Raw genomic sequence first — 24,375 nt, forward strand, 5'->3', positions numbered from 1 at the left:
CTGTGTAGAGTTCCATGGACGAAGGTTTATTGCAGCCGCACCATGAAGGGGTGAAGGGACGAAGACAAAAGACAATGGAGAGTCCAGGTTTAAGTACGGGAGCGTGGCGAGCATCAGAGACCAATGATCTGAGGGCATGGCGGGTGGTACAAAGGCAGGACTAGGGAATGGGAGCCAATAGGAAAGCTCTAGGGCAGTGGCGATAGGCAAGGGCCAATGGGGGAACCTGGAGTGGAGAACTTTCTAGGGCATGGGACATATAAGGTAGCAAGGGGGCAGAGAGGCCAACGGCCAACCAGGAACGCAGAACTGGAGTACATTAGCATAGCAACGCAAAGCATTCTGGGAGACACTTCTTTTCTCACCCTAACCTGGAAGAATTCTCTGGTACTAGGGACTGTCTTACCAGAGGACTCTCTTTGTCTCTTGTACCACAGGCTAACCGGCCCCACAAACCACATCACTTTGCTCAGTGTCACCCACAAACCTGCTGAGGATGCCCTCAATCCCCCCTAACACCCCTTCCACCCCCCATGTCTCCCAGCAAGCTGTTAAATATTCCTGGTCCCATCACCAAACCCTGAGAACCCACACTCATCACTGGTTGGACACTGCTCAAGTGTGACATCGAGCTCTCCACCACAAGTCCTGGAGTGCTGCCATCCATCCAATTCCATGTGCACTGACTGGCCACCCCTCATAAAATCCACGTCACTCCTATTTAGAGAGAAGGATGCAAAGAGCAGGTCCAGCAGTGCCTGTCCTCTGGTCAGGCTCTCCATCCCCTGTGCTAGGATGTTGTCCTCAACACACTCTAGTAGTTCCCAGGACTGCTGGCAGTTCCCTGTGCCGCTTTGCCAGCAGATGACTGAGTGGTTTAAGTTCCTCTCAGGACCAGGGCCAAGTGAGTGGGCTGTGTCCCAACATCAAAACAATTCATCTGTGTCCCAGAAGCATAAGGCCAATTGGCTCAGAGGTCTGAGGCTGGAGTGGAGGAAGATTGGAGGTGGCTTTGTGTCACACGGATTGCCTTTGTCACATTGCCCTCTTCATGGGGACAGTGCCTGCCTGTCAACAGTAGAATTTAGCTATGAGAGACACCTCAAGTGAGCCCTCAAGTGCTTTTGGTGCAGATGCACAAGCCAGCCCTGAGAGGCATTTCTCCCCGGGGGTCACTTTGGCAAGGAGGAGACGGTGGGTAAGTTGAGGCGGAAGGTCAAGGCTGCACAGTTCCGTAGAGAAGAAGAGACGCACCTCTCCAGGGCTGTGGCAAAGTAGGATCACTGTGGGCCGGAGAGAAAGCTCCTCACTGAGAGGAGTGAGGACCACGAGGGCCTTGCTTTCTGTTATCAGTCTCTGCCACAGCCTGCTTTTTTCTGCCCATGAGCCTGGGGAAGAGAGGCAGATTCACAACCAAGACAAGAAAACCAAGGACTCAATAAACTGTCTCTCAAGGGACTTGTCTAAGGGAATCTCCACAGCTGTGTGTCCCTCGAAAACTAAGCAGGGCCCTCATGCATTTTACAAGCAGAGCTCTGGCCTCAGCTTGGGAAGCTGAGATCCTCTAGAGAACAAGGAAATCAACACGTAGGAAGGTGATCAAAGGCACGTGCCTACGTCTCTCCCAGAAAGACAAATGGACCCATTCTCTCACACACTAATTTTGCTCAGCGTGTCCACCCCAGAGGCCAGGATCTGCACGGTGGCCTTGGGGAAGAAGCTGAGGGCAGGGAACCCACAGCTCATGGCTCTTTTTCCTGGGGCAGGCATCCCTTTGCCCATTCAATGCATTTTGCAGTTCAAAGGGATAATGGATCAGTCTCCCAGAGCATGTGGGAATCATTGTGATGTGGAAGAGTTGGGAAAATCCATGAGCTTCAGGCAAACCTGAATCATCCTGATGTGGAAATGAGTGCACACGGTGCCCTGGACTCAGGCATTCCAGGGATACCAGAGCACATAGCCTCTTCCCTCCAAAATTTCTGCCTTTGTCGGGGGCGTTTCCAGACCTTTTAGGACCAGTCCCAAACCACCTCGTACGTCTGTGTAATCCTGTGCTGCTGCTGCTGCTGCTGCAGCTTTCCAAAAGGCATTGCCTTTCGGTGGCTGCTCAAGGGCCCATGGGACGCAGGGCAACCCAGGATAATGGAGATTAGGAGAGACCACTGGAAGTCCTCTGATCCCGCTCTGAGAAGAACAAACTTCCCAGTTGCCTCCAGAAGCTGTGGGCCTTGTGCCATTGTCCTCTGAACACTGCCACTGTCAGACAGGTCCCCGTCTCTTGGACAGCTCTTCCAGGGATGCCCTGCACCCCTGGGGAGCTACCAGGAGATGGAAAGGGCTCCTACAGCTGATCTTCCCAGGTCCTCGAGGGGGACGACCACCAGGAGATGACATTGAGGCTGCCTGCACTGGTGAGCACATGCCACATGGCAGCCTGGAGAGAACAGGGCCGGGTATGTGCAGGGAATGCCACCTGCTCCGCATTGCACTCTCAGGCCAGTGACAAGGAACCCCCCTTTGGGGCAGAAGGGCTGGAAAGCAGAGAGAAAGTCTGTCCCAAGAGAGCTTTCACTCTAAGTCCTCTGGGGAGCTTTCACCCCTAATCCTGAGAGTTGCTTAGTGTCCATCTCCAGATCCCACCCCACAAGCCTGGGATCTGATCACCCCGTGGATGGTGCCCTTTCCTTGGCACTGCAGAAGCCACATCTGGGTTGGTGTCCCCATTTGGTGTCCCCAGGGACAAGGGAGGTGGTGGTGATCTCTTATGGCAGAGGGCCAGGCAGAACATAAGGGCTGCAGCACCCGACGTATGGGGGGAGGCGGAGGGCACTGTGCTTGTGCAACCTGGTGGAGATGAGCAAGGTGTGGAGGGGGGCATGGAGCTGCTGTCTCCACCACCTCCTGGAGGTTCTGGAGAGAATGAAGCCAAACTCTCCTGAGAGGTGCACTGCCAAAGGGCAAGAGGCAGCAATCGCAAATTGCAAGAAAAGAAATCCCAGGGCTCCCTGGGGGAAGACAAGGGACAGGCCTGGGAGAGCTGCACAAGGGACAGTGACGTCTTTCTTGAGCTGTGTCCGTGCTTAGAAGTCAGCAGGACAAAGGCCCAGAGCCTGCTGGGGAACCGGGGCAGTTTGGTCTGCCCAGAGCAGTTGATAGGAGCACAATACCTCTAGAGCTCTATCCCGACCTGCTGGCGTGGATCTGGGGTACTCTGGGTCACTACGGCCCTTGAGCAGCCACCAAAAGGCACATCTCCACGCCTTGGGAGACAGCAAATGCAGGACATTGCAGAGAAGCACATGGTGACCCAGGAATGGGGATAAGAGGTGGGGAAATGCCCTTCATGGCAGCAGAACATTGAGGATATGAGCTCTGTTAACCCTTGAACGCCTGAGTCTGTGGCACCCAGTCCACTGAATTCCACACTGGGTGACTCAGGTTTGCCTGGAGCTCAGGGATTTTCCCAACTCTTCCACATCACGATGACACCCACGGGCTCTGGGAGACTGATCCAGTGTCCCTTTGAAATGTAAAACGTATGGAATGGGAAACCCCACTCCTGACCCAGCAAAAAGAGCTGTGAGCTTTGGGCTCCCTGCCCTAAGCCTTTCCCCAAAGCCGCCATCCCGGTCTCTGGCCTCTGGGATGAACACGCTGAGCAAAACGGGTCAATGTGGCTGTGGGTCTCTTTCAGGGAAGGACACGGCATCTCTTTGATCACAAAACCAGGCCGTGGTACAGCCTGTGGACCGTAAGCAAATCCCTATGGCTGTCACTCAGGCCTGCAGGGGACATCCTTCCAGCTGAACATGGGCTTTGCTTGCCACTGAGCTTTGCCACCTCCCTGCAGAGCTGGGTCTCTTCCCCACTATGGGATTGTGCAGTGTTGACTTTCTGCCTCAACTGAGCCACAGTCTTCTGGACATCTGTGATGACCCGTGGAAGTAGTGACTCTCAGGATTAGCCTGAGTGCCTGCACTGAAAGCTCCTGAGAGCTGACCTGGGGTGTCTCTCATGGCTGAATTTAACTGTAACTGGAGCCAAATTAACCATCAAGTAGAACAAGTGACAGAAGCAATAGACACTACGCAAATCCATTTAAACTCACCTTATGCACTGGCCCGGGAACTCCAAGTCAAGTGGCCTTAGGAAGCTGGGACACAGATGAATCATTTCCTTGTTGGCTGGTGTGAAACTGGAGAAAAATGCCTGAGATGAAAGAAGCATGGACTTCACCAGCAGCAAGGCCTCGCAAGTAGCCACTCCCAGGAGTTTGGATGTTTTGCGAACAAAGAATGTTTGTGGCCCCACAGGGCTCTGGGACACGGCATAAAAGGCTGCGCTGCTCCAGGCTCTGCATCCTCCTCCTCTCTGGTGTGCCTTTCCTCGAGGAACAAGGTAAGCCTGAGTCCACTCCATCTCTCCCTGTGGGCTGAACTGCTGTCACGGAGGCTGTCCAGGCTGATCCTTGGGCTGCCTCAGCTTGGCCCTGACACAGAACTGTTGAAGGGCCGTCAGCCTTTCCATGGGGGTGGCTGGGGACAGCTGGGAAGAGGGGGCTTTGTTCCAGCAGAAGGGGATCAATGGGGCTCAGCCGCAGGGGGATGTGCCCAGCAGAATTTGCACCTGCCGTGGTGTAGCAAAATGTCTCCGGACATCTCTAACACAGCCATGTCTGTTCTGGACATGGGCTGTGACCCGTCTTTCCACAGGGGCCTTAAAGCCACTGTGCTGGGTCCTATTCCTGAAGTGGGGCGGCCTTCCTGTGCCGTTCCACTCACAGGGCACGAGGAGGGATGTGGGAGCTGTGGGCACAGAGCGTGTTTTGAAGACCGCATGTGTCCCTGGAGAGAGCTGAGGAACAGACAGACTGATCCTGAGGCTGGTTGGCGCTCCCTGCTCTGTGTTGCAGCTTTGCCTCCTGCGCCGAGAGATGTCTTGCTGCAGACCCTGTCCCCCACGGCCCTGCGGCCCCTGTGGCCCAACCCCCCTTGCAAGCAGCTGCAGTGAGCCCTGTGTCGCCCGCTGCGCTGACTCCACGGTGTACATCGAGCCTTCGCCGGTGGTGGTGACCATGCCGGGCCCCATCCTCACCTCTTTCCCTCAGAGCACAGCCGTGGGATCCTCTCTGTCAGCTGCTGTGGGCAGCTCCCTCAGCAGTGCGGGGGTTCCCATCTCTTCTGGGGGCTCCCTTGGGCTGGGGGGGTCAGGCCTGTGTCTGCCTTCCCCCCGCTGCGGTCAGATCTGCTGAAGCCGGCGGCTCATGCCCTCTGTCCTTGGCAAATGGGCCGATCTCTTTCCCTGCCTGTTCCCCGCACGCGTGTCCCTTGGTCTGTGTTCTGTGCCGCTGCTTTTGCTCCTTCTCATTAAAGCCTTTGTGCAGCATTGCTGGAGAGTTGTGGTCGTTTGTTCTCCTCCTCCCTCAGCTACCACCTGCACTGCCAGGGTGAGTACTGGCTTCTGTCCTGAGGTTACCTGCAGCTGCACAAAGTACTCCCAGAAATTACACCAGAGCACCAAAGCCTCAGTCACTGAGCTTGGGTCTGTCACCTGGAGATCACGGTCTTGCAGGGCCCGGTGCCAATTTGTTCTTTGTGAGAGTTAATAAAGATATTTTGAGCAACTTTTCAGTCCTGTCAGAGCTTCTTCACCAAAGCATAGGAAAATCAATCTTATCTCTTCTGTTGGTGATGTTGGAATTTTCTCAATGGGATGAGTACATGATTGTGGGCTGGGAAGGAGAAAACCACTTCTTTTCATGGCTGGACGTAGGCAGTGTGGCTTCAACAGGGTTTGATGGCAAAGTTCACTCTGTTACTTCCTAAATGGATGAAGCATAAATAGAATATTGAATTGTAATCAATGTTTAATGTTTTATAGGGACACTGTGCATTTAGAAGTGTACGGTATGCAAAGGATATGGATACAAAATTAGAAGGGTGCAAAAGGGTTTAGCAGCGCTCAATCCACAATCATAGCAAGGACTTAATTACAAATTCACGGTGACAACATTGATACCATTATCAATTCACACACACCCACACCCACAGAGGCACAGAGAAGAGCACATCTGTATTCAGGTGTGTAAATGTACCTATTGAAAATGCCCCTCGGGCTCATTGAAATGTTCACATCAAATCCCTTTGCATTTCTCAACCAAGCGTGGGTTGGACTTTGAGGAGTGTGCGTGGATGTGTGTGTGGATCAAACCAGGCCACGTCATCAGTGGTGGTCTTTCGAGTACCGCAGCTTTATGGTTCTCAAGCTGCGAGAGACGTTCCACCCAGAGGGAGGTGCTGGCACAGCCCACTGTGGTCCAGGAGGCCTCCAAGAGCCTCACTCAGGACAGAGCTGTTTACAGGCTCACAAGATGATTTGCCTTAGTCATCAGTAAGGTTCCATCTCGGACATAATCCATGGTGGTAAGTTCTGGAAACAACTCCCAAGACATTTGGAAATTGTTTCCAAAACTGAAGCAACAATGGGGGTCTTCCACTTGGGCTACAATTCATCGAGAGAACGTTTCAAGGCTGTCGTGGGATGACTGATGATCCTTTGTTCCCCACCGTGGCTCATGCTGCTCATGGGAAGCTGATGCTGCTGTTATGGTCACGGCTGTTCCCAGCTGTATCATGCAGCAGCACCTGGTGTGGTGAGGGACCTTTCACTGCCCAGCTGGTTTGGTGAAGGGGATGCTTCCTCTTGCAGCTGGTTCAGTCAAGGCTTGTCAGGGGGAGGAGCACAGGAGAGGATGAATGACCACAGCCACAGGGCAGGGTCTCCCAGGTGCCTGGCTGAGGCCAAGGCTCAGGGAGCTGCAGCCAGAGACCCTGGGCTTATGTCCCTTGGGCCTCTGGAATGTGGCCTCAGGGGCCCGTCTGGCTCTGCAAGGGTCCCAACTACAAAGGTGGAGTGGAGCTGTGGGGGTGCATTCCTCCCCCCTCCTTTTTCAGGCCGCACTGAGATCTGAGAAACGCTCATTAGGCCTCGGCCTTGAAAACAGCCTGTTCTCAGCTCTTCCTGAGCTTCTCAGAAACACCGTCTCTTCCCAAGAACTGCTGTCTAACGAGCTCCTGTTTTCCTTATGACTGGTCTTGGAAAATACTTTTGTTGCCTGAACGCCATAGCATTCCTGTTCTCACAGTTTCAAAGAAAAGTGGCAACACAAACTGTGGCTAGGATGGAACATTGTTATGGCTAAAGCCCACTCTCTTGCGACCCTATAAACAGCGGTCCAAAATGAGACCATTTGAGTTCTCCTGGAGCGCAGCAGGCTGCGACCAGCAATCTCCCTCTGAGTGAGATGCCTCTCAGAGCCAGCAAACTCTCAGGTTTGCAGTACTTGGAGGATTGCCGAACAACGACGAGTCCTGGGCTGACACCCTCACTCCTTGAGGCCTGACCCTTCGCCCGTCGGGAGATGCAAAGGCATCCAAAGTGAGCATTTCACTGACCTCTGTGGGGAATTTTTCACAGGTAACTTGCTCACACTAACTCTTTATGTCTGTGTGCGTGCACGTGTGCATATGCTATAGCAAATCTGGGAGAAATACTGGTTTCTTAGATGGTTAAGTACCTTGGATATCTAAGTAAGTTAGGCCTGTAAGTAAAGTTAAGTTACAGTTATAAACTTACCTAAATGCTGCTAAGTGTTGTTCTTCTGCTAAGTTGCTAAGTATAACTTCGAAGTCCTATGTTAGGTTAAATGCTATTCAAGTGTTATTCCTCTGTTAAATTTTAAGGTTAAGATATTAATTAGGTTTAATGTATAGGTTAAGTTAAAATACTGTTAAGTTTGAGTGCTGTTAAGCTTTTAGGCTGTGTTCCTTTATATCCTTGCCCCTTGTATGTCTTTTGTCACACACACACACACACACACACACACACACACAGAGAGAGACACACAGAGAGAGACACACCCACAAACACACACATTCCCCTAGGTAGTTCTTGGTTTATTTCTGTTTTGATTGCTTGGATTTTGTTTGGTTTTGTTGTTGCTTGTTTTTCCTTGTTGTGCCTTAACTGTTCTGTAAGTAGTAGAGTGACTCTTGCCAAGGAACTTTGTTGTGCTTTCATGTAATATTTAAATCTGGCTTTTGCTGATACCCTTGCCAGCAATTTTTTAAGCAATCTGAAACACTCGTTTGTAAGAGGAGCCTTGGCCCAAAGTGCCTGGGCATTGGTGTCATGGCACAGGGCGTGTGATGTGCAGGGCAGGGAGGGCTGGAGCAGGTAGTTGTGGCCGAGTGGTGAAGGCGATGGACTAGAAATCCATTGGGGTTTCCCCGCGCAGGTTCGAATCCTGCCAACTACGGGGTGCGTGCCCCTTTTGGGCTGCGGGCAGCTGACCACTCTGCAGCCGCGACACAGCCCCAGAGGAGGGCTCCTGCGCTTGCAGCCCCGGCTGTTCCCGCAGAGCAGCTGCAAGGGAGGAGCTGCTGGCAATGCCTTTCATGGCTTCTGAAGGGCCTTCATCAGGGCAAGGGGAAAGCCTGAGCTGCACATGTAAGGGCAGGGGGACAAAAGCCCATTGCTGCTGCAAGGTCTGTGTCCTGCAGCCAAGCCACTTGGCGTGGGGGAAGCCCTGCAAGGGAGAAGAAGCTCAGAGATGTTGTCAGCATCAATGAAGAAGGAAAGGGGAAATGCAGACAGCACCTGGAGCTGACCATTTTGTCACCTCGCATTAGCACCAAGCGTGAAAGGCAAGGACCTGCAGCTTGACAGCCTGCTTAGCACAAAGTGCCTAGAACTCAGAGCTTTTCCTTCAGGGTAACCGTGAGCAGCGCTGAGCTCAGGCACCGGAATTTGCACAGCTAAAAGAGGAGAATTTCTTCCGTTGGTAATTCTAAGCAAAGGGAGCCTGCGTCCCTCCTTGGCCAGCAAAGAACCAAACTGTCGGGCAGGTGCAGTCCCGCAGCATGCTGGGAGCAGAGCTGGATTTCTGGGCAGGGCTGCAGCCGTCAGGATGTCGCTGGATTTCAGGTGCCCCCGTCCCTAGCAAGGCCCAAGGCTGCAGCCTGCGTCCGGGATGCCTTGAGCACATGCAGCGCCAGCTTGGGTGGTCAAAGGGCAAGTGGCCGTGCAGGGCTGTGTGCGGGAGGCGTGGGAGAAGGGCAAGGCCTGGCCCTGGAGCTGTAGAGCGCATGCCCAAGGGAGATGAATTTTTGGGGGAGTCTGTTTTGTGGGGCGGGGGAGGCCAAGCGGAGAGGAAGGGAGGGAGCGAGAGCCAGCAGTGCCCAGGCAGGGTCAGGCCCGGCTGGGGGCAGTGGCAGCCGAGCCCCAGGGGGAGCAGAGTGGCGCAGCGGGAGCGTGCTGGGCCCATAACCCAGAGGTCGATGGATCGAAACCATCCTCTGCTAGGGTACTTTTTCACCGACGCTGCCCCACCCAACAGCTTTTACCCTGCTTGGCTCTAGCTCTTTGAGCAACCCTGGCCATAGCGCTCCTCTTCTCTCTGCCCCCACTACCTGCTTTTGTTAGAAATGCTACAACTTTTATAATTTTTTTAACTAACTTTAGTCAGGGGTTTGTTCACCTCTGCCCAGGAGGAGGGGAATCGAAGCTTTTCTTCAAAAGACTCTGTTTACCCAGGGTTTGAGTTTCGCTGGCTGGGGCCTGGTCAGTGTCAGTCAACAAAAAGAAGATTCCCAGATTATGAGAGTTTAACATGCATCTACAGGTTGGGAGTGGCCAGAAGATACAGAGGAGATAAATGGACATTAACATTACCGCCTGGTGTGGCTGGAGACACGTGGTCTGGGAAAAGATTGATAAGAGCACCAAATTAGCATCAAGGGAAAAGGGATCGATAACCCATAGGAGATTGCATACTAAGGATTGTGTAATTTAGGTCCAATGAAGAAGAATTTCTTTGGGGTTTTCACGTAAAAATATGTGATAAATCTGGTAAAGAACCATGTGTGATGGAAAAATTTCCACTGCAGAAACCAGACACGTGTGGATGGAATAATTTCTATTGCAAATCTTGGCCAGAATACCATCCTGGCCAGAGTAAAGTAATGCCTAGTTCTCTAGCATTGAAAAGATGTTGTTTGAGAGTTTCTGGTTTTCCCTAGGCTTTGGTGACACTTTCTCTTTGGCTTTCTCAGGCACCAACACTCCCAAAGGGCCCCTCAGCATGGCCTATGGGCAGCTGTGCAGCAGCAGGCACAGCTCCCCCCATGAGGCCCTGCGTATTATGGGCACACAGGTCTTCCTCCCTTCCCTGCAGGCAGCTCAATCCCCAGCTTCCCAGGCACAGGAGGGCACCTCCTCTAGGGGCAGAGGAGGCTCAGACTGCTCCACATGTGCTCAGCTCAAAGACCTGGGAGCTTTCTCCGTCCTCGTCTGTTTGCTGCCGTGACCATTTGTAGGGTGATCCAGGATCAGGGCCAAGCAGGTATTCCCAAGGGACACTGTATTGGCTAGAGGTGGCTGGGTGTTGGGAGTGGAGGAGACACAGGGTGCTGTGGGCACCGTCTCTCTTGGAAAACCTTTAGCGGTTGGCCTGCCCAGGACACAGCTGGTTCCTGCTGCCACCACAACTCTGAAACATCTGTGAAGCTCGTGGCACCCTCAGCACCATTGCTGGAGCACGTGAATATTCCGGATGGCGCTCCATCCTACAGAGTAGCCATGGCACTGAAGAGGTTTCCTGAAAGGCCTGGGGACCACGGAGGATTCCCCAGTGAAACAGGACTTGTGTTCTACAACTGCAGGGGCTCCATTAGGAGCACCCAGCAGCGTGAGTGTGCTGAGCCCAAGTGTGAGAGCCAGAGGAGCGCAGGCACGTGCCAGGAGCTGGAGCTGCGGTGTGTGAAGGGGGAGGGAGGTGTGGAAGGAGGGGGCAGCCAGTGTGAGAGGTGCAGGAGCTGGAGCCAGGCCAGGGTGTGAGGTGGCAGTGTGGGAGGCAGTGCCCGTGGGCACTGGAGGAGCAGGAGGCAGCGCAGGCTGCGGGTGGCAGGAGCGGGAAGCAGCAGCGCTGCAGGAGCCTTGCGGGGTAGTGCTTGTCAGAGCTGCCCTCCAAGCAGGTGAGCAGGGCTCGGTCATTCCTGGCCAAGGCAGACCAGCTTTTCTTCAGCCTGGCTCCACACTGCCCGGCCTCTCCTGCTCCCGAACAGCATGGTTTCTTTCCTCTGCAAGTTCTGCTCACACAGAGCAGCTGAGCTCCTGCTCCTGCTCCCCTCAGCCGGGCCTCCTGCTCGGCACTCCGGGCACCTCCCAGCCCAGCAGGCACAGACTGGCTTTGAGCCAGGTCGTCCTTGGCAAAAGCAGACTGCGGGAGCTGCTCTAGATCCTGCAGAGACTCCCAGAGAGCAAATGAGCTGCTGGAGCCAGGTGTGCAGAGATCTTGGTGGTTCTCCATGCCTGGGCATCTCGCTGGGGTTGCAACAGGGCTCAGGCACTGAGCCGCCTAGCTTCTTGCTTTGTCTCCAGCGCTGCTTTGAGCAGGCATTTGGACTTGTGTCCTCCTGGGAGGCCTTGCAGTGAAGTTCCTTCCGAGAAGGAAGAGTTCCCAGAGAGGGCTCTGCCCTCGTTGCTCTCCACCATGGGCAGCGAGTGAACCTCTACCCCACAGGAACTGGAGCTCAGTCGTTGCTCAGCCCTTGGTGTCTCACCTGTCCTTTCTCCTTGCCTCTCCAGCCCCTTTCCTTGGTTCCGCAGAGGGTCTTTCTTTACCTTTTGTAGAGACGGGGCAATGTTTCCCTCTTATTAGTCCTTAAGGAGCGGGGCTGGTTTGGGCTGGAGAAGAGAAGGCAAGGGGGCTTCTGCTGGGTGAAGGTGACTTGCCAAGGCCTGCCCTGAGTCCAAAAGAGCTTGCTGCAATTTGGGAAAGACAAGATTGTGTGAGGTTTCGAGCCTGGCACTTGTAAGAGAGGCCACGCCGGGCCAGCAGAAGAAGCTGTGCTGCTGCCCTGAAGGGTGGCGCGATTAGAGAGTGCCTGGAGGCCCTGCAGGAAGGCTGCACTTGGTGATGGATGTCCAAGGCGATGGAGAGACAGCCAGCCTCAGCCAGGGGCATAAGGCTGAGCAAGGCTGGGCACAGGAGCCAGAGGTCACCTATGCACGAGGTCCCATGGTGTAATGGTGAGCACTCTGGACTCTGAATCCAGTGATCTGAGTTCAAATCTCAGTGGGACCTTGGCTTTTTTCTTCCCTCAGCATGCTGACACCCTCACAGCTCTACTCTGCTCCTGGTTCACTTGTGGAATGCTCTCTGATGAATCACACAGCAGCTGAGGTGGAGATCACCCACTCAAAGTGGGTCAGGCACAGGAGGCAGCTCTGGGACTCTCTGCTTGTATGTTGGACGCATCCAATAACAGGAGACTGGGCTACACTCTTTGGGCAGCTGTTTCCACGTTGGACCATTCCCACAGTAACACCAGGTTACTCTGTGTGGCATTACTTGTATGCCCACCTTTGTCCTTTGTCCTGCTCCTTTCTTGCTCCTTTCCTCTGCGGCTTTTCCTCTCCTCCCTGCCAATTTCGTTCTATTGCTCTGCAGTCAGTGCAAGGAGCTCTACCAACACTGGGCAGTGCCCCATCATTGGGTTATATTTGTTGCCATGGGAGAAGGAAGGATCTTCCCTGGTAGAGCAGGTGGTAGCTGAGGGAGGAGGAGAACAAACGACCACAACTCTCTAGCAATGCTGCACAAAGGCTTTAATGAGAAGGAGCAAAAGCAGCGGCACAGAACACAGACCAAGGGACACGCGTGCGGGGAACAGGCAGGGAAAGAGATCGGCCCATTTGCCAAGGACAGAGGGCATGAGCCGCCGGCTTCAGCAGATCTGACCGCAGCGGGGGAAAGGCAGACACAGGCCTGACCCCCCCAGCCCAAGGGAGCCCCCAGAAGAGATGGGAACCCCCGCACTGCTGAGGGAGCTGCCCACAGCAGCTGACAGAGAGGATCCCACGGCTGTGCTCTGAGGGAAAGAGGTGAGGATGGGGCCCGGCATGGTCACCACCACCGGCGAAGGCTCGATGTACACCGTGGAGTCAGCGCAGCGGGCGACACAGGGCTCACTGCAGCTGCTTGCAAGGGGGGTTGGGCCACAGGGGCCGCAGGGCCGTGGGGGACAGGGTCTGCAGCAAGACATCTCTCGGCGCAGGAGGCAAAGCTGCAACACAGAGCAGGGAGCGCCAACCAGCCTCAGGATCAGTCTGTCTGTCCCTCAGCTCTCTCCAGGGACACATGCGGTCTTCAAAACACGCTCTGTGCCCTCAGCTCCCACATCCCTCCTCGTGCCCTGTGAGTGGAACGGCACAGGAAGGCTGCCCCACTTCAGGAATAGGACCCAGCACAGTGGCTTTAAGGCCCCTGTGGAAAGACGGGTCACAGCCCATGTCCAGAACAGACATGGCTGTGTTAGAGATGTCCGGAGACATTTTGCTACACCACGGCAGGTGCAAATTCTGCTGGGCACATCCCCCTGCGGCTGAGCCCCATTGATCCCCTTCTGCTGGAACAAAGCCCCCTCTTCCCAGCTGTCCCCAGCCACCCCCATGGAAAGGCTGACGGCCCTTCAACAGTTCTGTGTCAGGGCCAAGCTGAGGCAGCCCAAGGATCAGCCTGGACAGCCTCCGTGACAGCAGTTCAGCCCACAGGGAGAGATGGAGTGGACTCGGGCTTACCTCGTTCCTCGAGGAAAGGCACACCAGAGAGGAGGAGGATGCAGAGCCTGGAGCAGCGCAGCCTTTTATGCCGTGTCCCAGAGCCCTGTGGGGCCACAAACATTCTTTGTTCGCAAAACATCCAAACTCCTGGGAGTGGCTACTTGCGAGGCCTTGCTGCTGGTGAAGTCCATGCTTCTTTCATCTCAGGCATTTTTCTCCAGTTTCACACCAGCCAACAAGGAAATGATTCATCTGTGTCCCAGCTTCCTAAGGCCACTTGACTTGGAGTTCCCGGGCCAGTGCATAAGGTGAGTTTAAATGGATTTGCGTAGTGTCTATTGCTTCTGTCACTTGTTCTACTTGATGGCTAATTTGGCTCCAGTTACAGTTAAATTCAGCCATGAGAGACACCCCAGGTCAGCTCTCAGGAGCTTTCAGTGCAGGCACTCAGGCTAATCCTGAGAGTCACTACTTCCACGGGTCATCACAGATGTCCAGAAGACTGTGGCTCAGTTGAGGCAGAAAGTCAACACTGCACAATCCCATAGTGGGGAAGAGACCCAGCTCTGCAGGGAGGTGGCAAAGCTCAGTGGCAAGCAAAGCCCATGTTCAGCTGGAAGGATGTCCCCTGCAGGCCTGAGTGACAGCCATAGGGATTTGCTTACGGTCCACAGGCTGTACCACGGCCTGGTTTTGTGATCAAAGAGATGCCGTGTCCTTCCCTGAAAGAGACCCACAGCCACATTGACCCGTTTTGCTCAGCGTGTTCATCCCAGAGGCCAGAGACCGGGATGGCGGCTTTGGGGAAAGGCTTAGGGCAGGGAGCCCAAAGCTCACAGCTCTTTTTGCTGGGTCAGGAGTGGGGTTTCCCATTCCATACGTTTTACATTTCAAAGGGACACTGGATCAGTCTCCCAGAGCCCGTGGGTGTCATCGTGATGTGGAAGAGTTGGGAAAATCCCTGAGCTCCAGGCAAACCTGAGTCACCCAGTGTGGAATTCAGTGGACTAGGTGCCGCAGACTCAGGCGTTCAAGGGTTAACAGAGCTCATATCCTCAATGTTCTGCTGCCATGAAGGGCATTTCCCCACCTCTTATCCCCATTCCTGGGTCACCATGTGCTTCTCTGCAATGTCCTGCATTTGCTGTCTCCCAAGGCGTGGAGATGTGCCTTTTGGTGGCTGCTCAAGGGCCGTAGTGACCCAGAGTACCCCAGATCCACCCCAGCAGGTCGGGATAGAGCTCTAGAGGTATTGTGCTCCTATCAACTGCTCTGGGCAGACCAAACCGCCCCGGTTTCCCAGCAGGCTCTGGGCCTTTGTCCTGCTGACTTCTAAGCACGGACACAGCTCAAGAAAGACGTCACTGTCCCTTGTGCAGCTCTCCCAGGCCTGTCCCTTGTCTTCCCCCAGGGAGCCCTGGGATTTCTTTTCTTGCAATTTGCGATTGCTGCCTCTTGCCCTTTGGCAGTGCACCTCTCAGGAGAGTTTGGCTTCATTCTCTCCAGAACCTCCAGGAGGTGGTGGAGACAGCAGCTCCATGCCCCCCTCCACACCTTGCTCATCTCCACCAGGTTGCACAAGCACAGTGCCCTCCGCCTCCCCCCATACGTCGGGTGCTGCAGCCCTTATGTTCTGCCTGGCCCTCTGCCATAAGAGATCACCACCACCTCCCTTGTCCCTGGGGACACCAAATGGGGACACCAACCCAGATGTGGCTTCTGCAGTGCCAAGGAAAGGGCACCATCCACGGGGTGATCAGATCCCAGGCTTGTGGGGTGGGATCTGGAGATGGACAGTAAGCAACTCTCAGGATTAGGGGTGAAAGCTCCCCAGAGGACTTAGAGTGAAAGCTCTCTTGGGACAGACTTTCTCTCTGCTTTCCAGCCCTTCTGCCCCAAAGGGGGGTTCCTTGTCACTGGCCTGAGAGTGCAATGCGGAGCAGGTGGCATTCCCTGCACATACCCGGCCCTGTTCTCTCCAGGCTGCCATGTGGCATGTGCTCACCAGTGCAGGCAGCCTCAATGTCATCTCCTGGTGGTCGTCCCCCTCGAGGACCTGGGAAGATCAGCTGTAGGAGCCCTTTCCATCTCCTGGTAGCTCCCCAGGGGTGCAGGGCATCCCTGGAAGAGCTGTCCAAGAGACGGGGACCTGTCTGACAGTGGCAGTGTTCAGAGGACAATGGCACAAGGCCCACAGCTTCTGGAGGCAACTGGGAAGTTTGTTCTTCTCAGAGCGGGATCAGAGGACTTCCAGTGGTCTCTCCTAATCTCCATTATCCTGGGTTGCCCTGCGTCCCATGGGCCCTTGAGCAGCCACCTGTTGGGGAAGATGAAACCGGAAAGCCTTATAAATATGATTGCCTGACAAAAGATTTTGGGAATATGAAAACTACAGGCGACATTGAAATGAAAGCCACTTTTGAAATACCAAGTCTTAGTTACTGAACAACTGGAAAACAATGGTATGGCCAACTGAAGGTAATCCCCTCTTGATTGAACAATACCCTCTGCTTGCAGGCAGGTCCAAGGGTCAGAGCAGACCCTACTAGCTCAGCAGAAGGGGTCCAAAGAGTAGTTTTTAGAAGTTAAGATGTAACACTCTATGGTAATATAAGAACTCTTATAGGCTGTATGTAAATGCTATAGGATTTGTATCTTGTATTAGATTGGTTAGTGACAATTAGAATATTCAGTACAGAAGATGATTTATTGTATTGTAACCAGGACTTCACCATTCCATTCCATTCCTCTCTTACTCTTCGCACACTCTTACACTCTCTCTCTCTCTCTTTCTCCTTACTTACTCGCTTACTCTCTTGCTCTCTTGGGCCTGCTCAGAGCTGCCAGCTGCAGCTCTAAGCAGTGCCCCTATACCCACGCCCTTTGCAATAAACCGCATGTCCCAAGATCTGCTTATAGAGATCTCCCGACCCACCAGAGAACCTACAGTCTGGCGCCCATCGTGATTGCCGAACCCACACCCAGCACCTGCAGCCTGGCGCACAACGTGATTGAAGGCCCGGTTCAGCTTTCTCCATCTGTGGGAGACCTCTCCATGGACGGTAACTAAAAGACCAGTTATAGCCACCTAGAACGTGTCGTGAGCACGGCATACCGTTGCTGCGCATCGTAAAAGCTGGAGCTCTATAATTCTGCTGAGGCAGCCTTCGAGCACGGGGATTACCTGGAGCTCTTGGAGGGAATTGCCTGGCAGTCCTCAAGCACAGGCGGCCACTGCTGCGCAGCGGCTACCTGGAGCTCTTTGAGGAAGTCTGCCGTAGCACCCCTCGAGCACGGACATGCTGCTAAGCAGTGCTGACCGGAGCTCTAAGGAGGGACCCTGCCGCGCGCCCCGAGCACAGGCGAGTAGTGCTCAGCACCGCCCGCACTGGAGCTCAGTGCGGACCCACCTGTGAGTTCCTGAGCACGGAAAGCCGTTGCCACGCGACGCCTAAAACCGGAGCTCTGGGAAAGGACCGAAAAGCAGCGTCCTGAGCACCGAGTGGAGTGCCTGGCCAGCCCCCCACGACGGACCTCTGACTAAGGACACTGCTCCTGCGACATCATCTAAGTGAGTGTCATACTGGTCTAAAAATGGGACAAACTCACTCTGCCCATGACAGAGATCTCTATAAGCAACTTAAGCATTTACTTATAAGCTCTGGTTCAAGACAATTACCTAAACAGGAGCTAAAAAACCTCTTAGAATGGACTCTGATTAATTTCCCAAATGCTGACCGTTCAGCAGTCTACACCAGAGACTTTTGGGACTCAGTGGGAATCAAATTATTTAATGCCATATCACGCTGGGACAAGAGTACCGCAGAACTCATCCCGGCTTGTGCAGCGTTAATGGAACTATTCGCCGCGCCCCCCCCACCGCCGCGCAGCTCCGCCCCGCCCCCTCGCCCGCCGCCACCTCAATCGGCCGTGCCGGAGTCACTGAGCCAGTCCCCCGCGGCCCCGCCGCCTCCTCGCCCGCCGCCACCGAGATCGGCTGCGCCACTCCCGAGCTCTGCCGTGCCACTCCCGAGCTCTGCCGTGCCACTCCCGAGCTCTGCCGTGCCATCGCCGCCCCTGCCGGGTCCCATCCCCGCGCCGCAGCCGCCCCCGCCGGGGTCCCCCGACACCGCGCAGCCGTATCCCTCCGCCGCCCAGCCGTATCCCTCTGCGCAGCGCAGCCTCGCCTCAGAAGCCGCGAGCAGGGGGGGAACGGAGAGCAATGATGCAGCTCCAGTGGCAGGGGAGACAGAGAGCCCCTCTTCCGGAGCTGATGCTTTAAATCTAACACAAGTAAACTCTGAAAAGCAGCCAGATTTGTTTGCAATGAGCCCCAGAGTCCCGCCAGCGAGCGACGGGGATCTTGCAACCCAGAAAGAGAAAACGAGTTCTGAGAGTTTGTCAGCGCTACCTTCTGAATCAAAAAATCCTCCAAAGTGCTCAGATTATTCTCAATTAACAGATTGCCATGAAATAAGACCCCAAATCTATAAAGATGAAAGTCTTAGTCTATTAACTAAGCCTGTGATAGCTAGCCAACAGCCTGACAGTCCTAAAACGTGGGCTCCCATCCCCACTCTCGAAATTAAAGAACTAAAAAGTGCTGTAAGATACAGTGGCATTTGCTCACCGTATCTTAAACAACTGCTAAAAAGTACCCTAAAAGGAACACATCAAACTTTAAAACGCATTTTAAATCAACAGAAAGGGGGAAAAGCCCAGGCTACACCTCAAAGAAGGTTGAATAAAGCCTTGTATGTTTATAATTTCTTGAGCAGCTCTGCAGAAGAGCCTAATCCCCCCATTTTCAGACATTTCTTAAACAACAAAAAAGCAAAACTGAAGGAGCACCCCCTAGTTTTAATTAAGAATTTAGCATCAGGAAAAATAGAAAGACCTTATGATCTTATAATGTGGGGAAAGGGATTTGCATGTCTCTCCACAGGTGAAGGAACCAAGTGGATTCCAGCAAAGAACGTGAAGCTGTACCACACATCAAAACCCGTTGTCGGTTCCACTTCAGCCAGTGACCCCGCGAGTGGAAGCCGAGAAGCCGGCACTGAAATGTGAACTAGGCAGAACCACTGAGAGAAGATTGTCTGCCAGAAACAGCTCAAGAAAAGAATGGAGTTTTAGCATTATTTGTGTAGATGCATGTTGCTTTTAACCTTTTGTTTTTGTTTTTGCAGTGAAGCTTTACCTGTAAATCAACCAAAGACAAATGTTTGGGTTGCTTTAGCCAAATCTGCAGGCTCCGATACCATCTGTCTATCTGACACAAGCCCTGACAAACCTTTTTCAACCTGTTTAGTTGGAATACCTTTTCCAGAAGGTTTTGGTAATGTTACTTTTGATAAATATTGGCCATATGATAATCATCACATTTCTCCAACTACCAGCCACAGACACCAAACTTACATTGATTATCTTTTATTAGCACATGGGCATGGCTGTGAAGATTTTGAAGGATTATGCTGTATGAACTTATCCGATAATTCTGTTTCTATTCACAAACAGTTACAAAACCTAAGGGACCTAGCTAACCAAATTACAACAGATGACTCGTCTTGGCTAGACAGTTTGTTTGATGGTTGGAGCTTTGCACCTTGGCTAAGGGAACTCTGTAAAATAGGCTTGATTATTCTAGTAGTAATAATTATAGTTTTAGTAGCAGTACCTTGTATACTTCAGTGTGTGCAAAAAATGACGAGTAGGACTGTGTCTAATATCTTATTTGTTCATCAGAAAGGGTATTGTTGGGGAAGATGAAACAGGAAAGCCTTATAAATATGATTGCCTGACAAAAGATTTTGGGAATATGAAAACTACAGGCGACATTGAAATGAAAGCCACTTTTGAAATACCAAGTCTTAGTTACTGAACAACTGGAAAACAATGGTATGGCCACTGAAGGTAATCCCCTCTTGATTGAACAATACCCTCTGCTTGCAGGCAGGTCCAAGGGTCAGAGCAGACCCTACTAGCTCAGCAGAAGGGGTCCAAAGAGTAGTTTTTAGAAGTTAAGATGTAACACTCTATGGTAATATAAGAACTCTTATAGGCTGTATGTAAATGCTATAGGATTTGTATCTTGTATTAGACTGGTTAGTGACAATTAGAATATTCAGTACAGAAGATGATTTATTGTATTGTAACCAGGACTTCACCATTCCATTCCATTCCTCTCTTACTCTTCGCACACTCTTACACTCACTCTCTCTCTCTTTCTCCTTACTTACTCGCTTACTCTCTTGCTCTCTTGGGCCTGCTCAGAGCTGCCAGCTGCAGCTCTAAGCAGTGCCCCTATACCCACGCCCTTTGCAATAAACCGCATGTCCCAAGATCTGCTTATAGAGATCTCCCGACCCACCAGAGAACCTACAGCCACCGAAAGGCAATGCCTTTTGGAAAGCTGCAGCAGCAGCAGCAGCACAGGATTACACAGACGTATGAGGTGGTTTGGGACTGGTCCTAAAAGGTCTGGAAACGCCCCCGACAAAGGCAGAAATTTTGGAGGGAAGAGGCTATGTGCTCTGGTATCCCTGGAATGCCTGAGTCCAGGGCACCGTGTGCACTCATTTCCACATCAGGATGATTCAGGTTTGCCTGAAGCTCATGGATTTTCCCAACTCTTCCACATCACAATGATTCCCACATGCTCTGGGAGACTGATCCATTATCCCTTTGAACTGCAAAATGCATTGAATGGGCAAAGGGATGCCTGCCCCAGGAAAAAGAGCCATGAGCTGTGGGTTCCCTGCCCTCAGCTTCTTCCCCAAGGCCACCATGCAGATCCTGGCCTCTGGGGTGGACACACTGAGCAAAATTAGTGTGTGAGAGAATGGGTCCATTTGTCTTTCTGGGAGAGACGTAGGCACGTGCCTTTGATCACCTTCCTACGTGTTGATTTCCTTGTTCTCTAGAGGATCTCAGCTTCCCAAGCTGAGGCCAGAGCTCTGCTTGTAAAATGCATGAGGGCCCTGCTTAGTTTTCGAGGGACACACAGCTGTGGAGATTCCCTTAGACAAGTCCCTTGAGAGACAGTTTATTGAGTCCTTGGTTTTCTTGTCTTGGTTGTGAATCTGCCTCTCTTCCCCAGGCTCATGGGCAGAAAAAAGCAGGCTGTGGCAGAGACTGATAACAGAAAGCAAGGCCCTCGTGGTCCTCACTCCTCTCAGTGAGGAGCTTTCTCTCCGGCCCACAGTGATCCTACTTTGCCACTGAGTTTTGCCACAGCCCTGGAGAGATGCGTCTCTTCTTCTCTACGGAACTGTGCAGCCTTGACCTTCCGCCTCAACTTACCCACCGTCTCCTCCTTGCCAAAGTGACCCCCGGGGAGAAATGCCTCTCAGGGCTGGCTTGTGCATCTGCACCAAAAGCACTTGAGGGCTCACTTGAGGTGTCTCTCATAGCTAAATTCTACTGTTGACAGGCGGGCACTGTCCCCATGAAGAGGGCAATGTGACAAAGGCAATCCGTGTGACACAAAGCCACCTCCAATCTTCCTCCACTCCAGCCTCAGACCTCTGAGCCAATTGGCCTTATGCTTCTGGGACACAGATGAATTGTTTTGATGTTGGGACACAGCCCACTCACTTGGCCCTGGTCCTGAGAGGAACTTAAACCACTCAGTCATCTGCTGGCAAAGCGGCACAGGGAACTGCCAGCAGTCCTGGGAACTACTAGAGTGTGTTGAGGACAACATCCTAGCACAGGGGATGGAGAGCCTGACCAGAGGACAGGCACTGCTGGACCTGCTCTTTGCATCCTTCTCTCTAAATAGGAGTGACGTGGATTTTATGAGGGGTGGCCAGTCAGTGCACATGGAATTGGATGGATGGCAGCACTCCAGGACTTGTGGTGGAGAGCTCGATGTCACACTTGAGCAGTGTCCAACCAGTGATGAGTGTGGGTTCTCAGGGTTTGGTGATGGGACCAGGAATATTTAACAGCTTGCTGGGAGACATGGGGGGTGGAAGGGGTGTTAGGGGGGGATTGAGGGCATCCTCAGCAGGTTTGTGGGTGACACTGAGCAAAGTGATGTGGTTTGTGGGGCCGGTTAGCCTGTGGTACAAGAGACAAAGAGAGTCCTCTGGTAAGACAGTCCCTAGTACCAGAGAATTCTTCCAGGTTAGGGTGAGAAAAGAAGTGTCTCCCAGAATGCTTTGCGTTGCTATGCTAATGTACTCCAGTTCTGCGTTCCTGGTTGGCCGTTGGCCTCTCTGCCCCCTTGCTACCTTATATGTCCCATGCCCTAGAAAGTTCTCCACTCCAGGTTCCCCCATTGGCCCTTGCCTATCGCCACTGCCCTAGAGCTTTCCTATTGGCTCCCATTCCCTAGTCCTGCCTTTGTACCACCCGCCATGCCCTCAGATCATTGGTCTCTGATGCTCGCCACGCTCCCGTACTTAAACCTGGACTCTCCATTGTCTTTTGTCTTCGTCCCTTCACCCCTTCATGGTGCGGCTGCAATAAACCTTCGTCCATGGAACTCTACACAGAGACTCTCCCTGCCTCTTTGCCATCGACCGATATTACTGGAGCTATCAGTGTGTTTGTGCATGCACACGTGTGAGTGTGTGCTGATCCTGCCGAGCGGCTTCACTAAGGAGACGCTTTTGGAAGATCGCAGCACCTCGCGCTATGACACAGAAAAGCCGCAGCGCCTGGAAAGCGATAGTGGTTGGTACTCTAGAGAAAGGGATGCCATCCATAGGGACATGGACAGGCTGGACAGGTGGGTCTGTGAAAACCTCATGAAGTTCAACAAAGTCAAGTGCCAAGGTCAGGGCAATCCCAAACATGGACACAGGCTAAGCCATGAGTAGATCGAGAGTGGTCCTGCACAGAAGGGCTTGCAGGTTCTGATGGTTGAAATACTGAACATGAGCCTGCACCACGCGCCAGCAGAAAGCCAGTCGTATCCTGGGCTGCATCCAGAGCTGCGTGGCCAGTAGGTTGAGGGAGGGGATTGTCCTGCTGTACTTGGCTCTCATGACACCATAGCTGGGGTACTGCGTCCAGCTCTAGGACCCACAGCCTAAGAAACACACCGACCTGCTGCAGTGGGTCAAGAGGAGCCACAAAGACCATCGGGCAACTGGAGCTGTTGCTCTGTGAGGACAGGCTGAGAGGGTTGGGGTTGTGCAGCAAAGAGAAGAGAGGGCTCCCAGGAGACATTCAGTTTAGAAAGGGAGGGACGCTTGGTTGGGGTGTGTAGGGATGGGACAAGGGCTACTGGTTTTAAACTGAAAGCAGGTATATTTAGATTAGATATTGGGAAGGAATCCTTTCCTCTGAGAGGAGTGAGACACTAGAACAGGTTCTCCAGAGAAGTTGTAGAAGCCATTTCAGGGTGCTCAAGCTAGATGATTTAAGATCCATTCCATCCCCAGGTGATTCTAAGAATCATTGCAGGATTCCGGGTTGTATGAAGTGGGAGCACAACATTTAAGATGAAAGACGAAGGGACTTCATCAGCAGCAAGGCCTCGCAAGTAGCCACTCCCAGGAGTTTGGATGTTTCACGAACAAGGAATGTTTGTGGCCCCACAGGGCTCTGGGACACGGCATAAAAGGCTGCGCTGCTCCAGGCTCTGCATCCTCCTCCTCTCTGGTGTGCCTTTCCTCGAGGAACGAGGTAAGCCCGAGTCCACTCCATCTCTCCCTGTGGGCTGAACTGCTGTCACGGAGGCTGTCCAGGCTGATCCTTGGGCTGCCTCAGCTTGGCCCTGACACAGAACTGTTGAAGGGCCGTCAGCCTTTCCATGGAGGTGGCTGGGGACAGCTGGGAAGAGGGGGCTTTGTTCCAGCAGAAGGGGATCAATGGGGCTCAGCCGCAGGGGGATGTGCCCAGCAGAATTTGCACCTGCCGTGGTGTAGCAAAATGTCTCCGGACATCTCTAACACAGCCATGTCTGTTCTGGACATGGGCTGTGACCCGTCTTTCCACAGGGGCCTTAAAGCCACTGTGCTGGGTCCTATTCCTGAAGTGGGGCAGCCTTCCTGTGCCGTTCCACTCACAGGGCACGAGGAGGGATGTGGGAGCTGAGGGCACAGAGCGTGTTTTGAAGACCGCATGTGTCCCTGGAGAGAGCTGAGGGACAGACAGACTGATCCTGAGGCTGGTTGGCGCTCCCTGCTCTGTGTTGCAGCTTTGCCTCCTGCGCCGAGAGATGTCTTGCTGCAGACCCTGTCCCCCACGGCCCTGCGGCCCCTGTGGCCCAACCCCCCTTGCAAGCAGCTGCAGTGAGCCCTGTGTCGCCCGCTGCGCTGACTCCACGGTGTACATCGAGCCTTCGCCGGTGGTGGTGACCATGCCGGGCCCCATCCTCACCTCTTTCCCTCAGAGCACAGCCGTGGGATCCTCTCTGTCAGCCGCTGTGGGCAGCTCCCTCAGCAGTGCGGGGGTTCCCATCTCTTCTGGGGGCTCCCTTGGGCTGGGGGGGTCAGGCCTGTGTCTGCCTTCCCCCCGCTGCGGTCAGATCTGCTGAAGCCGGCGGCTCATGCCCTCTGTCCTTGGCAAATGGGCCGATCTCTTTCCCTGCCTGTTCCCCGCACGCGTGTCCCTTGGTCTGTGTTCTGTGCCGCTGCTTTTGCTCCTTCTCATTAAAGCCTTTGTGCAGCATTGCTAGAGAGTTGTGGTCGTTTGTTCTCCTCCTCCCTCAGCTACCACCTGCTCTACCAGGGAAGATCCTTCCTTCTCCCATGGCAACAAATATAACCCAATGATGGGGCACTGCCCAGTGTT

The 24,375-nt window shown here is 53.4% G+C and overlaps 2 long non-coding RNA genes and 3 other non-coding genes across 5 annotated transcripts; 4 read left to right on the forward strand and 1 right to left on the reverse strand.

Moving 5' to 3' along the window:
* Nucleotides 1–8,238: 8,238 nt before the first annotated feature.
* TRNAS-AGA lies at nucleotides 8,239–8,320 on the forward strand. Its single transcript has one exon. It is a non-coding gene; the product is annotated as a tRNA-Ser (tRNA).
* Nucleotides 8,321–9,293: 973 nt separating this feature from the next.
* On the forward strand, nucleotides 9,294–9,365 carry TRNAM-CAU. Its single transcript has one exon. It is a non-coding gene; the product is annotated as a tRNA-Met (tRNA).
* A 2,711-nt stretch (nucleotides 9,366–12,076) lies between these two features.
* On the forward strand, nucleotides 12,077–12,148 carry TRNAQ-CUG. Its single transcript has one exon. It is a non-coding gene; the product is annotated as a tRNA-Gln (tRNA).
* A 509-nt stretch (nucleotides 12,149–12,657) lies between these two features.
* Nucleotides 12,658–13,788, reverse strand: LOC125330864. The gene is made up of 2 exons (XR_007205730.1): nucleotides 13,645–13,788; nucleotides 12,658–13,130 (listed from the first exon to the last, which is right to left on the reverse strand). It is a non-coding gene; the product is annotated as an uncharacterized LOC125330864 (long non-coding RNA).
* An 8,560-nt stretch (nucleotides 13,789–22,348) lies between these two features.
* On the forward strand, nucleotides 22,349–24,252 carry LOC125330873. The gene is made up of 3 exons (XR_007205740.1): nucleotides 22,349–22,363; nucleotides 23,022–23,265; nucleotides 23,780–24,252. It is a non-coding gene; the product is annotated as an uncharacterized LOC125330873 (long non-coding RNA).
* Nucleotides 24,253–24,375: the final 123 nt, after the last annotated feature.

The sequence above is a fragment of the Corvus hawaiiensis genome, chromosome 10 (assembly GCF_020740725.1).
Source record: "Corvus hawaiiensis isolate bCorHaw1 chromosome 10, bCorHaw1.pri.cur, whole genome shotgun sequence".
Taxonomy (NCBI): Eukaryota; Metazoa; Chordata; class Aves; order Passeriformes; family Corvidae; genus Corvus; species Corvus hawaiiensis.